The sequence below is a fragment of the Theropithecus gelada genome, chromosome X, assembly GCF_003255815.1.
Source record: "Theropithecus gelada isolate Dixy chromosome X, Tgel_1.0, whole genome shotgun sequence".
NCBI lineage: Eukaryota > Metazoa > Chordata > Mammalia > Primates > Cercopithecidae > Theropithecus > Theropithecus gelada.
The window spans coordinates 111850943-111865873 of NC_037689.1; the positions used below are offsets into that span (position 1 = coordinate 111850943).

Below are 14931 nucleotides of genomic sequence, written 5' to 3' on the forward strand. Positions count from 1 at the left end.
ACCACCATTTTGAATCATTATGCCCTCTCTGTGATAAGAATATAATCCAATGTTATGCTATTCTCTGAATTAATCATAAAAATGATGTAAGAAGCTTGTATAAAAAAACATATGTAATAGACCGTAAGCTTCTTGAGAGTACAGTTATGATTATATTTCCATAACAGCTAACATTTATCAGGTGCTTACAACACGTCAGCTATGGTGCTAAGTTGGATTTTTTATCTCACTTAAGATGACAGCTGAATGATATCTCTATTATGCATTCTTCCTCATTTTACAAATGAAAATAAATGAGACCCTGAGGAGCTAACGACTAGCTCAAAGTCACAAACCCAGTAGGTAATGGAAGGAGAAATCTAATCCAGTTATAACTCCAAAGTCACTACTCTCTCCACTTTATTGAACTGTTTTGGGTCTTGGTTTCTAAAGAGCCCATGACAGTGCTTGGCACTGAGTTGGCATTCAAATATTTGTTGACTTTAATGTGGATGGTGCTAATAAGTCACCAACAAACTGTTGCAATTCAATGTTGTTTTATTTCAATGTTGTTCTTTTTAATAGCCACTTTTGGTTGAATTTAACTATTGTTTTATTTTGTTTATTGTCAAAATGATGTATGAGTAGACATAGCTCAAAGGGGACTGAAAAGTAAACATTTACCATAGCTACAGGGAAGTCAGTAAGGAAGTGAGGGTGTTAAAATGGAATTTGGCAACTAAAGGAAGCTGACAGAATAAGGAAGCAAATAAGAGAAAACAAAACAAACAAAAAATCAAGAAAGAAATACAAACTCCTGCACCTCCTCTTCTATTCCCTATTGCATTTGCTATCACCATCATGCCCCATTATACAAGCTAGAAACCTAGGAGGTATCTATGATTCCTCCTTTTTCTTTACCTTCTTTATCCTATTTAATCACTTACCTATTCTAAATACTGTGCATACTTTTATAATCTGTCCCCTCTTTTTCTCTCCTGCAATCACAGCTTGTTTTATTTCTTACCCCATATTAAAACCATTCTAACTAATCTCCCTGCCTTCAGTCTCTTCTCTTAGGTCCTTTGTCCACACAGTTACAAGAATGACATCTAAAATTCAAAACTTACGATGTCACGCACTTACGTCTTTTAAACTCTTTAGTGGCTCTTCACCAACTCAGAATAAAGTAAACCTACTCTACCTTTCTTTTTAAGCCATTTCTATGTGTTGCAGATGAGTGAAAACAATTTGGATAATTCAGCAAATGCCAAGTTGTGTTTTGTTTTTTGTTTGTTTGTTTTTTGTAAATATTGTAGTATCTGATGGTGAAAGATATGTGAAAACTGTATGTTCTCTCTCCCAAATCTTGGCTATTAGATAGTAGCTACACCAAAATAAAGTATCAAGTTAAATTACACACAATGTACAAATGTTCATTAGAAAGGAGGCAAAACAACAACAACAAAAAAATCCCTATATACTCTGTTCTATAGCTCTGGGAGATCCCACTCTCTGACCTAAACCCAAAGACTAGTACTTTGCATGAAAAGCACATTTTCAAGAAGGTGCAATGAAGGAGCATTGGTAGGACTAGGGAGTGCTACAGTCAGACTGGGCAGCAGAAGACTGAGAAATTGAGATACATGAGACCAACATGGCTCCAGACCCCTAGCTTTTGTTGAATTCTAAAACCTCCTCCATGCAGGAGCAAGTGGGTCTTATACATCACTTCTAACAATTGCCTGCCTTAAACACCATTCATTTCAACAATAAAAATTTATTTCTTATGTTCCTGAAGACAAGTAGATCCTGTGGTGTAGCTTTTGTTAAAGATGATCAATGTTTTTCTTTCTTCTTTTTTTTTTTTTTTTTTTTTTTGAGACGGAGTCTTGCTCTATCACCCAGGCTGGAGTGCAGTGGTGCTATCTTGGCTCACTGCAAGCTCCGCCTCCCAGGTTCAAGCGATGCTCCTGCCTCAGCCTCCCGCCACCGCACTTGGTTAATTTTTTTGTGTTTTTAGTAGAGACGGGATTTCACAATGTTAGCCAGGATGGTCTTGATCTCGTGACCTCGTGATCCACCCACCTTGGCCTCCCAAAGTGCTGGGATTACAGGCGTGAGCCACCGCGCCCGGCCGCTTTTTGTTTTTTATTTTTTTAAGAGATAGGGTCTTACTCTCTCAACCCAGGCTAGATTGCAGTGGCAAGATCATAGCCCAATATAACCTCAAACTCCTGGGCGCAACCGATTGTCCCACCTTTGCTGGAAGTGGCATTTTCAACCTATTCAACCTTACATTTAAATATAAGAAGACATCCTTCTTGTCATGATGTCAGTCAGTGACCCAGACTTTCAAGCTCTACTTTGTGTAAACTCATTTAGATGGCATCCAAAGGACTAAGAGAGTTTTGTAGTACTTACGTGGTATGCCATAGCTGCTACAATCCTTATTTTGCGTATTTTATAGCTTAAGGTACTGAAAACAAGTATTGAACAGTGTTATTATTATTGTTTTATACTGATATTCTCCAGAATATTGTTTTTAATTGCAGAAATGAAAAACACTGCAAATATCCAATAACGGAAATGTTAAGATAAATGCATAAGGTAGAATATTATACACTCATTAAATAATATGCTTTTATTTATTTTTAAGTTATGTTTAATTATTTATTTTTTAGATACAGTATCTCACTTTGTCACCCAGGCCGGAGTGCATTCATGCGGTCGTAGATCACTGTAGCCTTGAACTCCTGGGCTTCAAGCAAACCTCCTGCCTCAGCCTCCTGAGCAGCTAAGACACAGGCACACAGGCCACCATTCCCAGCTAATTTTTTTTTAATTTTTTGACAGAGACAGAGTCTCACTATGTTGCCCAGGATGGTCTCGAACTCCCAGCCTCAAGCCATTCTCTTGCCTTAGCCTTCTAAAAGCACTGGGATTATAGGCATGAGCCACCTTGCCCAGCCACATGATCAATGTTAAGTAATCAATCCTTAAGGTGATAATTCCTGATTATGGTATTCCACGTGTTATTTGACCATCGCTGAAATGATGGTTGCAATTAAAAGACTTCTAACACTATTTAATTGCCCGTATAAGATACAACATACCCACTTTCATAATTTTTAGCTATGAAAACATCCAGCTACTTACAGTTTCTTCATTAACTCATCCACAAATGTTTAATTGGTGCCTCTTATATGTCAGTCACTGTTCTACATCCGGCAAATGCAGCAACAGATGTGGCAGACAAAGCCTCTGTTCTCATGGTGTTTACATTCCTAAGGGGACACAGAATATATATATATAGTGATAAGCTGTATACACCAATAGTCAGATTTCTTTTGATTGCAAGTGATAGAATCCTGAGCAAATTAATTTAGAAAAAAAAAATTTAATAGAAGGATAAAGAAAAGCAGAAGGTGAGGTGCAAGAACAAGAAGAGTTTAGAGGATTCAGAAACTGGAACTAAAGATGTAGTTGCCCTAAGGACTCATTCTCTCTACATCTTCCCCATCTCTTTTTTCAGTTGTTCTTTACACATGGACTTCATTCTTTCCTAGAGTAAACGGTCTCTCTCCGGTAGGAAGGTAAAATGGCCACAGTGGTTCTCAACCAAAAGCAATTTTGACTCCCAGAAAACATCTGAACATGTCTGGAGACATTTTCAGTTGTCATAATTGGGATGATGCTACTGGCATCTAATGGATAGAGACTAGGAATGCTGCTAAATATCCTACAATGTTTGGGACAACTGCCTGCAACAAAGAATTATGTTGACCTGAATATTAAGAGTTCCAATGTTGAGAAACCTTGCTCTAGGGGTGATTCAAATCTTACATCATTCCAGTGTAAGAATCCCTAATATTCACTAGTGTACAACAAATATGACAGTAGCATATATAATACAACAATAATGCCAACAACATTTAATAAGTATTTACTATGTGACAGGAAATATTTTAAGTCCTTCCATGTATTAACACATTCATCCTCACAACAGAACTATGATGTAGGTATTATTGTGATCTCCCTGTTTTGCAAATAAGAAAGCTAAGATACAGAAAAGTGTAATAGCTTATCTAAGCTTACACAGCTATTAAGTAGTGGAAATTATATTTGAATCCAGGAAGTTTCACTCCAGAGTATATGGTCCTAAACTTTGTGACACTGTTTTTCAATTGCTACTTTAGCATAATAAAACCCTTGGAAAAGAATCTGATTGATCTGACTTGGGTCATATGCCATCCCTTGGATGAACTGCTCCAGCCAGGAGAATGCTATATAATGATTGGCTTAGTCTGGGTCATATACCCACCCCTATAGTTAACTGGGCTGTGTAATATACTTAACAGTTCTACCACATAGTTGGAGTGAGGGAAAAATATACTGCTAAAACGAGAAAGAGGGCTGGGGCGGTGGCTCATGCCTGTAATCTCAGCACTTTGGGAAGCCAAAGTGGCTGGATCACCTGAGCTCAGGAGTTTGAGACTAGCCTGGGCAACATGGCAAAACCCAGTCTCTACAAAACAAATACAAAAATTAGCTGGGTGCAGTGGCCTGCGCCTATAGTTGCAGCTACTCGGGAGGTTGAGGCAGGAGGATTGCTTGAGGCAGGAGGATTGCTTAAGCCCAAGAGGCAGAGGTTGCAGTGAGCCTGGATGATGCGACTGCACTCCAGCCTGGGTGACAGAGTGAGACCCTGCCTCAAAAAAACATTTTAAAAGACAAAACAAAAAAGAAACAAGGGTACAGTACAGACAACAATGATCAAACTACCTTTTCCATAATGCTATTTCTCACTTCTGCTCATCTGCTCATACTGTTCTCAATGTTTGGCATGCTCTGCCTAACATTCTCCCACAAGTACACATCTCAGCTTGAAGAACAATGTAAGGTAAAATCTCTACTTGGAAACCTTCCACTATCACCCCTTTCAAGTTGAGTTATATCCTCTTTTCTCCTATGCCCATAATATCCTGCACATATCTCTTCCGTGGTATTGCCCATATAGCATACATCTCTATCTCCCCCACTATACTGTGATTGCCTTTAAAACCGTCAATGTGTTGTATTCATCTTTCCATCCCACACGCCTAACCCTGCGTCCACACATATAATAGGGATCCAATAAATGTTAGTTGACAGAATGGCAGATTTAAAAGTTTCTTGGGAGAAGTCAAAAGCAAGAGTCCTAAGATTAATTGAGTTTCTGTGGTAAGATAGTAAGAAAAAATTCCCAGGTGACATGGTCTGTCTGCTAGTAATTTCGTTCTTTCAATTGAACAGCCTGCCAGAAACAATGCTTATAGAGTGACTGTACTGTGGAGTAAGGAGAAGTGAGAATTCCACATTTTTTTGTAAAATTATGAATCAGAAGAGTAGAGCTGGAAGGGTGCTTAGAGATTATTTAGTCCATGGCTTGTCATTTAATATGTAAGAACTCTAAAGCCAAAATATTTTTTAATAAAGTGCACAGAATAATGACAATCAACTAAAAATCGATTGAAGACTTAACTATAAGACCTGAAAGTTGTAAAACCCATAGAAGAAAATATAAGGGAAAAGCTTTATGACATCAGTATATCCAGTGATTTCATGGAAATGACATCAAAAGCTCAGGCAACAAAAGTAAAAATGGACAAGTGGGCTACATCAAACTAAAAAAGTTTCTGCGCAGTGAAGGAAACAGAGTAAAAAGACAACCCACGGAAAGAGAGAAATATTTGCAAACCATACATCTGATAAGGGGCTAATCTCCAAAATATATAAGAAACTCCTATGACTTGATAGCAACAACAGAAAACCCCACAAAACTCTAACAACTTGATTTTAAAATGGGCTAAGGACTTGAATGGACATTTCTTTGAAGAAGACATATGAGGAGTCAACAGGTATGTGAAGAGATATTCAGTGTCACTAATCATCAGGGAAATGCAATCACAACCACAAGTAAGGTATCACTCACACTTACTATCTCTTACCAAAATGCTTGAGGCCAGAAGTGTTTCACATTTCAGATTTTGGAACATTTACATATACATAATGATATAGGTTGGATATGCGATTAAGTCTAAACAGAAAATTCACTTATGTTTCATTTACACCTTATACACTTTATACCATAGCCTGAAGGTAATTTTATACAATATTTTAAATAGTTTTGTGCATAAAATGAAGTTTTGACTGCAACCTACCACGTAAAGTCAGGTGTGGAATTTTCCACTTGTGGTATCATGTCAGTGCTCAAAAAGATTCAGATTTTGGAGCATTTCAGATTTCAGATATTTGGATTAGGGATACTCAATCTGTATGTTTTTTAAAGGCAGTAAGTGTTGGCTGGCTGTGGAGAAATTGGAACCCTTATGTACCATTGGCAGGAATGCAAAATGGTGCAGCCATTGTGAAAATCAACATGGAGTTTCCTTAAAAAATTAGAAATAGAATTACCATATGATACAGCAACCCCACTTCTGGGTATTTATCCAAAAAATTTGAATCCGAATCTTAAAGAGATATTAGCACTCCAATATTCATTGTAGCACTATTTGCAAAAGCCAAAATAAATGAAGACCTAAATGCCCATTTACAAATGAATGGAATTTTATATGTATATATTCAATGGAATATTATTCAGCCTTTAAAAAGAAAGAAATTCTACTATATGTGACAATATGAATGAACCTGGAAGACATTATGCTAAGCAAAATAAACCAGTCACAGAAGGGAAAATACTGCATGATTTCATTTACATGAGATATCAAAAGTAGTCAAATTAATGGGAATGAAGAATAGAATTGTGGTTTCCAGGGGTTAGGAAGAGAGGGAAAAAGGGAGTTGCTGATGGGTATAAAATTTGTTATGCAAAATGAATAAGTTCTGAAGAGCCACTGTAAAACACTGACTACACATGACCATACTGTATTATATAGTTTAAAATCTGATAAAAGGGTAAATCTCATGCTAAGTGTACTTAAAATTTTTTAATTTGAAAATTGAAAATTGAAAGAACGATCAAAGAGGTCAAACTTTTAAAGTTAATTCATTAGAGACATCTATGTTATTTGAATATTCTCTTTTATGAAATATCTATTAAACATTCTAACCATTAATTGGATTGCCTTTTACTTAGTGTTTTGTGAAAATGATGTATATATTCTGTATGAGTCATTTGAAAATATATGAATTAAAAAATTAAAAACACACTAGATGTATTTACATTGAGTTGTATGCACAATTCTTATTCCCTTCCATAAAAACATTTTTTTAAATTTGTTTTAATGAGATTTCATAATTTTGGTTCTAATCTATTAATTTAATTTTTAAATTCTAAACTTACTTGGATAAATATTTATTGCTTGGGAATATATCACTGCTTTCAGTGCTAACATAGAAATGAATGTTGCTGACGAGTGAGAAATAATCTATAGGTATCTGAAGATTATTTATTTATTTATTTATTTTTTTTTTTGAGATGGAATTTTGCTCTTGTTGCCCAGGCTGAAGTGCAATGGTGCAATCTCGGCTCACTGCAGCCTCCACCTCCCATGTTCAAGCGATTCTCCTGCCTCAGCCTCTCAAGTAGCTGGGATTGCAGGCATGCGCCACCATGCCTGGTTACTTTTTTTGTATTTAGTAGAGAGAGGGTTTCTCCATGTTGGTCAGGCTGGTCTCAAACTCTTGACCTCAGATGATCCGCCCGCCTTGGCCTCCCAAAGTGCTGGGATTACAGGCATGAGCCACTGCACCCAGCCTGATGAAGATTATTTTATGTAGCAAATATTTGGTCACTGTATATAAAGTCATATTAATCTTGCATAATGGAAACACACCTGATTTTGTTATTTTGTATCTAGTAATAAGGCAAAAAGTTAACCATTGAGATGAAATTTCAGATATGATTCTAAAAATGGTCAGTGGACACTGCTTCCTAATCAGATAAATCAGAAATAGCCCCAGTTGCATGTTTTTGAGGCCTCTGTTTATTTCCCATCTAAACCATTTTCATTTATACTGCCAAAAGATTGCAAATACTCATGGATGATCAATGCAGTTGAGCAATAGAAGCATCAGCACAAGGGCACGTGATGTTTCCCTTTGCCATTTTACCCCTTGTGCTTTTGCAATTCTCATTCTCACAAGGGAGCTCCCCAGTCTGGGTCTTCCATCCCATGAGTCACTTCATACTCTTAATCTTGTTGTTTTCTCATGTTTCTGTAAAGATTTACCTATCCCATGCCTCCGTGTTCCAGGAATATCATCTAAGTTGATGAAGAATCTCAGGGACCATGCTAGGGACAGAGAGGGGTTTTAAATGGGATCTATAGGAATGCCAATCTATTAAATTGTTCTGAGAAAAATAAAATCTGCGGTTAAATAAAATTGGGAAATGTGTACTCTATCACTCTCTTGGAAACTCAAAATGTACATTAGCATACTTAAAGGTGCTAAGAAGTCCAACAGTTAAGAATCTGGTTTCCCTTTGTTTAACACCACATTTCCCACACTTATTTGAACCTTATTTTCAAGGCACTTAGAGCACTAATCTTACAGAGACCTTTTCGATTTGTTTGTTTGAGACAGAGTTTCACTCTTGTTGCCCAGGCTGGAGTGCACTGGCAGGATCTTGGCTCACTGCAACCTCTGCCTCCCCAGTTCAAGTGATTCTCCTGCCTCAGCCTCCCGAGTAGCTGGGTTTACAAGGTGCCCACCACCATGCTCAGCTAATTTTTTGTATTTTTAGTAGAGATGGGTTTTGCCAAGTTGGCCAGGTTGGTCTCAAACTCCCGACCTCAGGTGATCCACCTGTCTCAGCCTCCCAACGTGCTGGGATTACAGGCATGAGTCACTGCGCCCAGCCAAGAACACACTTTCTACATTAGAACACATACTGTATCAGAAAATGTTAACGACGTCATATGTCACCCCTTTTTTATAGCAAGTTTGCATTTTACAGAGACTTTAGAGATAACGTTTTAACTCAGCATCACATTTTCACAAAGTATTCCTCTTTCTTTGTTATGCCTTTGTTTTTCTTTTCTTTTTCCTTTCTATCTTTTTCTTTCTCTCTCTCTCTCTCTCTTTCTTTCTTTCTTCTTTCTTTTTAACGGGAACCACACAGACTGCATCCTCTCCCTCTTACTCTCTGGGAAGAAGAGGAAAATAATCATCAATGGCAAATAGCAGTTACAGCAAATCAACACCAACAGCTGGCTTCACATTTAGGAGAGAATGCTGTGCTTCTTCCTCATGTTTCCTGGTGCTCCACATGTTCAGAGAAACTTCTCCAGTAGTGAACTATAGAAATGAACCTTGAAAATATAGTCTTCACAATTTCTTATATGATTATTATTGTACCTGGATCACTTTCCTTTAGCCTAAACGCCATCTTTTAGAATTTCCTTTAGTGAGGGCCTACTGGTTATCTGAAAATGTCACTATTTCAAACTAATCATCAGAAAATGGGCATATGTCAATAGGTATGGAATTCTAGGTTGGCAGTTATTTCCATTCAGCTCTTTGAAAACTATGATCCTACTGTCTTCAACTTCCATTGTAGCTCTTGAGGAGTCAACTATTATTTTAACTGTGACTGTTTATAAAATCTCTTTGCCTCTGATATTCTGCAGTTTCACTGTGATTTGTCCTAGTGTAGATTTATTTTTATATATAATTTGTGTACCATACTTAGGTGTCACTGCATTCAAGAATCTGTAGATTAGTATTTTTTAGTCATTTCTGGAGAGGACAGAGCCATGTAAAAGGCATTCTTTATTTCCCTAATTCTTAGAAATCACCTGAGAATCTTGTATATCTAAAAGTGTGTGTTTGGGGGAGGGAAGGGGGGTGGTTACTAGTGACTAAAGAGAATCAGTCCTTTGATTCTCCCAGAAAGTTATGGAGTAGAGCTTCTCCAATAATAAGTAGAGCTTAATAATAAGTAGAGCTTCTAAATAAATAGCCTACCACAGAAGAGGATAGGCAGTTAATGCCATCCCTGAATTATTCAGTTCAGGATTTACATGTTAAAGCCAAAAGTACTCTCCTGGTAAGAATTATCCTGCTGTAGATGTAAAGGAGTTTAGTACTTGTTTGTAAGGGGAGTGTTCTGACACTCACAAAATTCTTGATAGGCAGTTGCCAATTCTACTTATGTTGAGAGCGTATCAGGCAGCTGGATTTGAGTAGTAATTAGCTTTTAGATTCTCTCAGAAACTTTCATCGAGCTCTACTGCAATTCATCCAGTTTCTGAATTTCTTAAACCTTATTTGGTGGTACTAAGCTTTTTTAGGTTAAAGCAAAAGAAACCTGAAAAATAAGCTAACTTTTTGGGGATTATAGCTGCTCTCACCTTCATGCCCTGCTTAGATATGGATCACCTTTCCTGGGCAGATAGCTCTAGGTGACAGAGTAATCAGTTATAGTGCTATCCAAACTCAGCTTTTAAGACTGTTTTCAGAGGCACTAATTGAATGCCTTCCAGAAAGTTATGGCCCTCTAGAGATCATCATTGAATATAGTAGTACCTAAAAGCCAAAGGAGTGAAAAAGTAACCCCTGAAAATCTAAATGTTAGAAAGAATTTCCAGTAAATAGCTGTAGGGTGGAATGGGACTTCGTGAGGGGAGAATAAAATAACATTATTAGAGTATGCCAGTCACATCTCCTTCGAAACGGATGGTTCCATGGTAAAAAGAAAAATCATATGAAGAAAACATTAACTATAAGCAAAGATTGCATTTTAATACTTTCTGTTAGGTAATCAGAATTGCCATTTATTCAACACACTTTGATATACTTTTAAAATACGTGTCAGGCGCTGTTCACTCTCTGAAATTATTTGTAATAGGCCCCTGAAAGATATTTGCACCGAGGGTGAGGTATATTTCACTACTGCAATGTCTCAATTTAACTAATAAAGATAATAGATTAGAATAAATATTAGGAAATCATCAAATAAAAATCTAAAAATATTTCCTAGAATAGAAGGCTGTCAATCCATTGATTGAAAGGACCTATTAATTGTCTAGTACAACAACAAAAGAAAGCTAAAAAAAGCCCCACACCAAGGCAAATGATTATAAAAAGGACTCTGGAGACAAAGAGAAGTTTCCGAAGAGAAAAAGAAATAGGTTACATGCACGTGCAAAGACTAAAGAATTAGAATAGCTTCTGACTTCTCAATAATAGCACTGGAAGCTAGAAGGCAATGCTCAAGATATTGAGACTAATGATTTCAATCTAAAATGCCATATGCAATCCAATTATCAATTGAGATATATTTTTACACACTAAAAGCTTTAAGTATTTTATCTCTCATATAGCCTTTCCTAGGAAGCTATTGGAGAACATACTCTACCTAAACTAGAAAAAAACAATAAAGTAGTATATAAAAAGCAATTGATTCAATGTGAGAAAGAAAGAGAAAGAGAGATAAAAAGGGAATTCCATTAATGATGACCAACTGAAGTTCCAGGATGTCTGTGTTAGTCCATTTTTGCATTGCTACAAAGAAATACCTGAGACTGGGTAATTCATAAAGAAGTTTAATTGGCTCGTGGTTCTGCAGGTTGTATAGGAAGCATAGCAGCATCTGCTTCTTGGGAGGCCTCAGGAAGCTTTCAATCATGGCAGAAGGCGAAAGGGTAGCAGGTGTTCCACATGGCGGGAGCCAAAGCAAGAGAGAGGGAGAGTTGTTTGGAGGAGGTGCTACACACTTTTAAACAACCATGTCTCATGAGAACTCACTCACTATGACGAGAGCACCACCAGTACATGAAAGATCTGCCCTCATGACCCAAACACCTCCCACCAGGTCTTGCCTTCAACATTGGGAATTACAATTCAACATGAGATTTGGGCAGGGACAAATATCCAAACTTGATGCAGTTATTCAGCAGAGCTAAAGTGCAACAAGTTCAGGATAGACTACAAGATGAAAGGCTCCAGAAAAACATGTAATCTGCGATTACTAAACTGGTTTAAGAATGTTGGAGACCATGAAAAAACTTAGGCATAGATTTTTTTTTGAATTGATAAAAAATAACAATTTTTAAGTCAGAGGGAAAAAATGCTATATGTGAAAGAAAATATAACCAGGAGTGCTGCTATGGTCTGAATGTGTGTGTCTCCCCCAAAATTCATGTGTTGTGTGGTGCCCTTATGAATGAGATTAGTGCTCTAATAGGGGCTGAAGAGACCATAGCCCTGGTTTTCCATCCATGTGAGGACAGAGCTAGAAAATGTCATCTAGGAGCCAGAAAGCAGGCCTTCTCCATACACCCAATCTGCCATATCCTTGATATTGGGCTTCCCAGCCTTCAGAACAGTGAGAAATAAATTTCTTTTATTTATAAGCCATCAAATCTATAGTATTTTTTTATAGCAGCCTAAATGGACTAAGAAAATTGTTATGGTTTTTCTTTCAGTTACCATTTTAGCAAAAATAAGAACTCATTCATCCAGAGTTGGCAATGCCCTTTGACCATGAAGTTAATAGAGTGACCATAAAATTAATTGTCCAAACTTGGAAGCTTTTGAGAGTGAAAGTAGGTGCTATTACTAGTTAAGGTGGAACAACAGGCATAATTTAGATCCATTGTAGGCAAGCTGAGACATATGGCTATCCTAGCTGTTGTGAAACTACCACTGTCCACCTGGTGGCAGTTTACCTTTCATTGAAGTCAAAGAATTCAGGAGAAAATAAACTTCTGATCTTGGAAGCTCCCTCCTAAAACATGATTTTTAAAATCACAATCTACTTTGGAAGTGGGAGTCGGGTGCTTTATTTTTAGGTATTTGGGGATACATAGCTTACTATGTAAAAACAAGTAAAGAAAATAAATCTGATTTATGAAAAACCATTTGAAAATTACATTCTAGGAATAGACTTTTTAAAAATGTATAATCTTTATTTGATAAATTACTGATGTTAGCAAACATGGGTTCTAAGAGGGTTTCCCAATAAGACTTGAAATGTGTAAATACTGTTAAGGCTCATCTTAGAGCTCTAACAACTTGATTTCATTAACCAGTGTGTAACTATTATCTTCCTGCATTTTTGTCAGTCCTTTTCCAGTCTTTAGTTAGGCTTATTCATTAATTACATTAATTATATAGAGGACCTCCTCCAGCCCCAATATATTCTCAAACTCCCTATCATGTATGTGCTATATTTTTAAAATATATAACTGAACCATTATCAGAGGGGCCAAAATCCAAACATTCTCTACCTTAAAAACCTGACCAAAACTCTGTGACAAGTCTTCAATATTGACTGCTAGGTGTTTTTCTTTTTCTTTTTCCAAGCACCATTGTGAATATATTCGTAAGGATTTGAATTGTGATTTCTTGATAAGGAATCAAGACATTGCTGTTGTTCTGGCCATTTGAAGATTTTCCCAAGTGTAACATGAACAGAGAATGGACTATTACCCTAATCTTCGTATTTCCACCTGATAAGTTCACATGTGACCATTTTGATGTGTTTTATAGTATGCCATCAAGAAGATACAGTAAAGAAGGTTCACAGCTTAGAAAGTTTTCAAGGTTTTTTTTAATGTCTGTTACTCATAAGTGAATTTGCCCAAATGAATAAACATAACCATTAAAACTACATACATAGCACCACTAATAAAAAAGACTTGTCCAACTTAAGTAGATAGTCACATTATTAGAAAATTATTAACCTCACAAGAAGCTTTTTTAAGTTTAAAACCTATTAGTCTTCTATTTCTTACTTTAAAAACAACTATTTTTTAATTTTACTTTTCATTATTTTTCTGAAATGAATGTTAACCTGTTTTTGAACTCTTACTTTTTAGAAGAGTATGTTATGACTTGAGCTTTGGGGTAATATTGTCATCTATGGAAATCTATGAACATTGCTTTAGCTGGTGGTTATAGAATTAATGCAATTTCTAACATTTCTCCATACTCCTAATTCTGGGAATTGTCCTTCCAAAGAAATCTTTGTATTTCTAGATTGAGATGAGAGAAAAAGTATATGGGTAATTCTACAAATTTCTCCTAGGCATGTACATATCTAGCCAAGCATACCAACCTAAATCATTAGGCCATCAGCACCTTGGAGAAGGATGGACAAGCTTGAAGGGAAGCTATTCAGCAGTAGAGAGTAACAATAAAATAAGTTGTTTCAATCAAAATTCAAATAGATATGGAGGTTATATTTTGAAATGAGTTGGTTTTCACAGTTGAAGTGTGAATTTGTGTTTGTGTGTGTGCTGTGACTCTTTGATGTGTGGTGAAAGATTTCCAGGAACTAATTTTGGTTCCTGAGTTCTAATTCTAGTTGGGTCTGAGATCACCACAGGCAGTGTCACTATTTTGAGCAATTGTACAATTTATTTACATTATCCCCAAAAGGCCTATGCCCACATAGGTACACAGGAGTGCTAATTAATGTAGTGAGTGGGTAAAACCCCTGTTTTTGTCTTTTGTAAGTTTGAATTGTTTTCTGTCCCCTAAAGAGAAACCCTTAAATAAAAATGATGAATTCTTATATGTCGGGGTAGTGCCGTGATCATGAAGGTGGTTCTCCCAGCACCAAGGCTCATCTATTACACTCCAGATGTGCTGACCCCCTGAGATTTCACCAAATGTGGGAAACTTGATTGCATAATTTATGGTGGTGGTGAACTGTGTTCGCTCTTTCTCCAGTTCAACAAAACAAAACAAATGGCCTTTTATTTCCTAGTGACTGAAATCTGTTAACGTTTGATTAATGTCCATTTCAAAAATGGCCATATTCAACCTCAACTCAACATTATAAAACTGGGATTATACAGACAAAGCCTAAATCATATAAAGAGAAAATCAGCTAGAGATGTCTATCCATTTGGGTACTTGAACATGTCAAAAGCAGCCTGAAATTTTAGCTAACTTTTGTAAACCTTTCAGACTTACACACCAATTAGCATCCAAGGA

General features: G+C 36.6%; 2 non-coding genes across 2 annotated transcripts; one reads left to right on the top strand and one right to left on the bottom strand.

Moving 5' to 3' along the window:
- Nucleotides 1–9097: 9097 nt before the first annotated feature.
- LOC112616796 lies at nucleotides 9098–9313 on the bottom strand. Its single transcript, XR_003117802.1, has one exon. It is a non-coding gene; the product is annotated as a small nucleolar RNA U3 (small nucleolar RNA).
- A 5186-nt stretch (nucleotides 9314–14499) lies between these two features.
- On the top strand, nucleotides 14500–14664 carry LOC112616783. The gene has a single exon (XR_003117796.1). It is a non-coding gene; the product is annotated as a U1 spliceosomal RNA (small nuclear RNA).
- The last annotated feature ends 267 nt before the right edge of the window (nucleotides 14665–14931 follow it).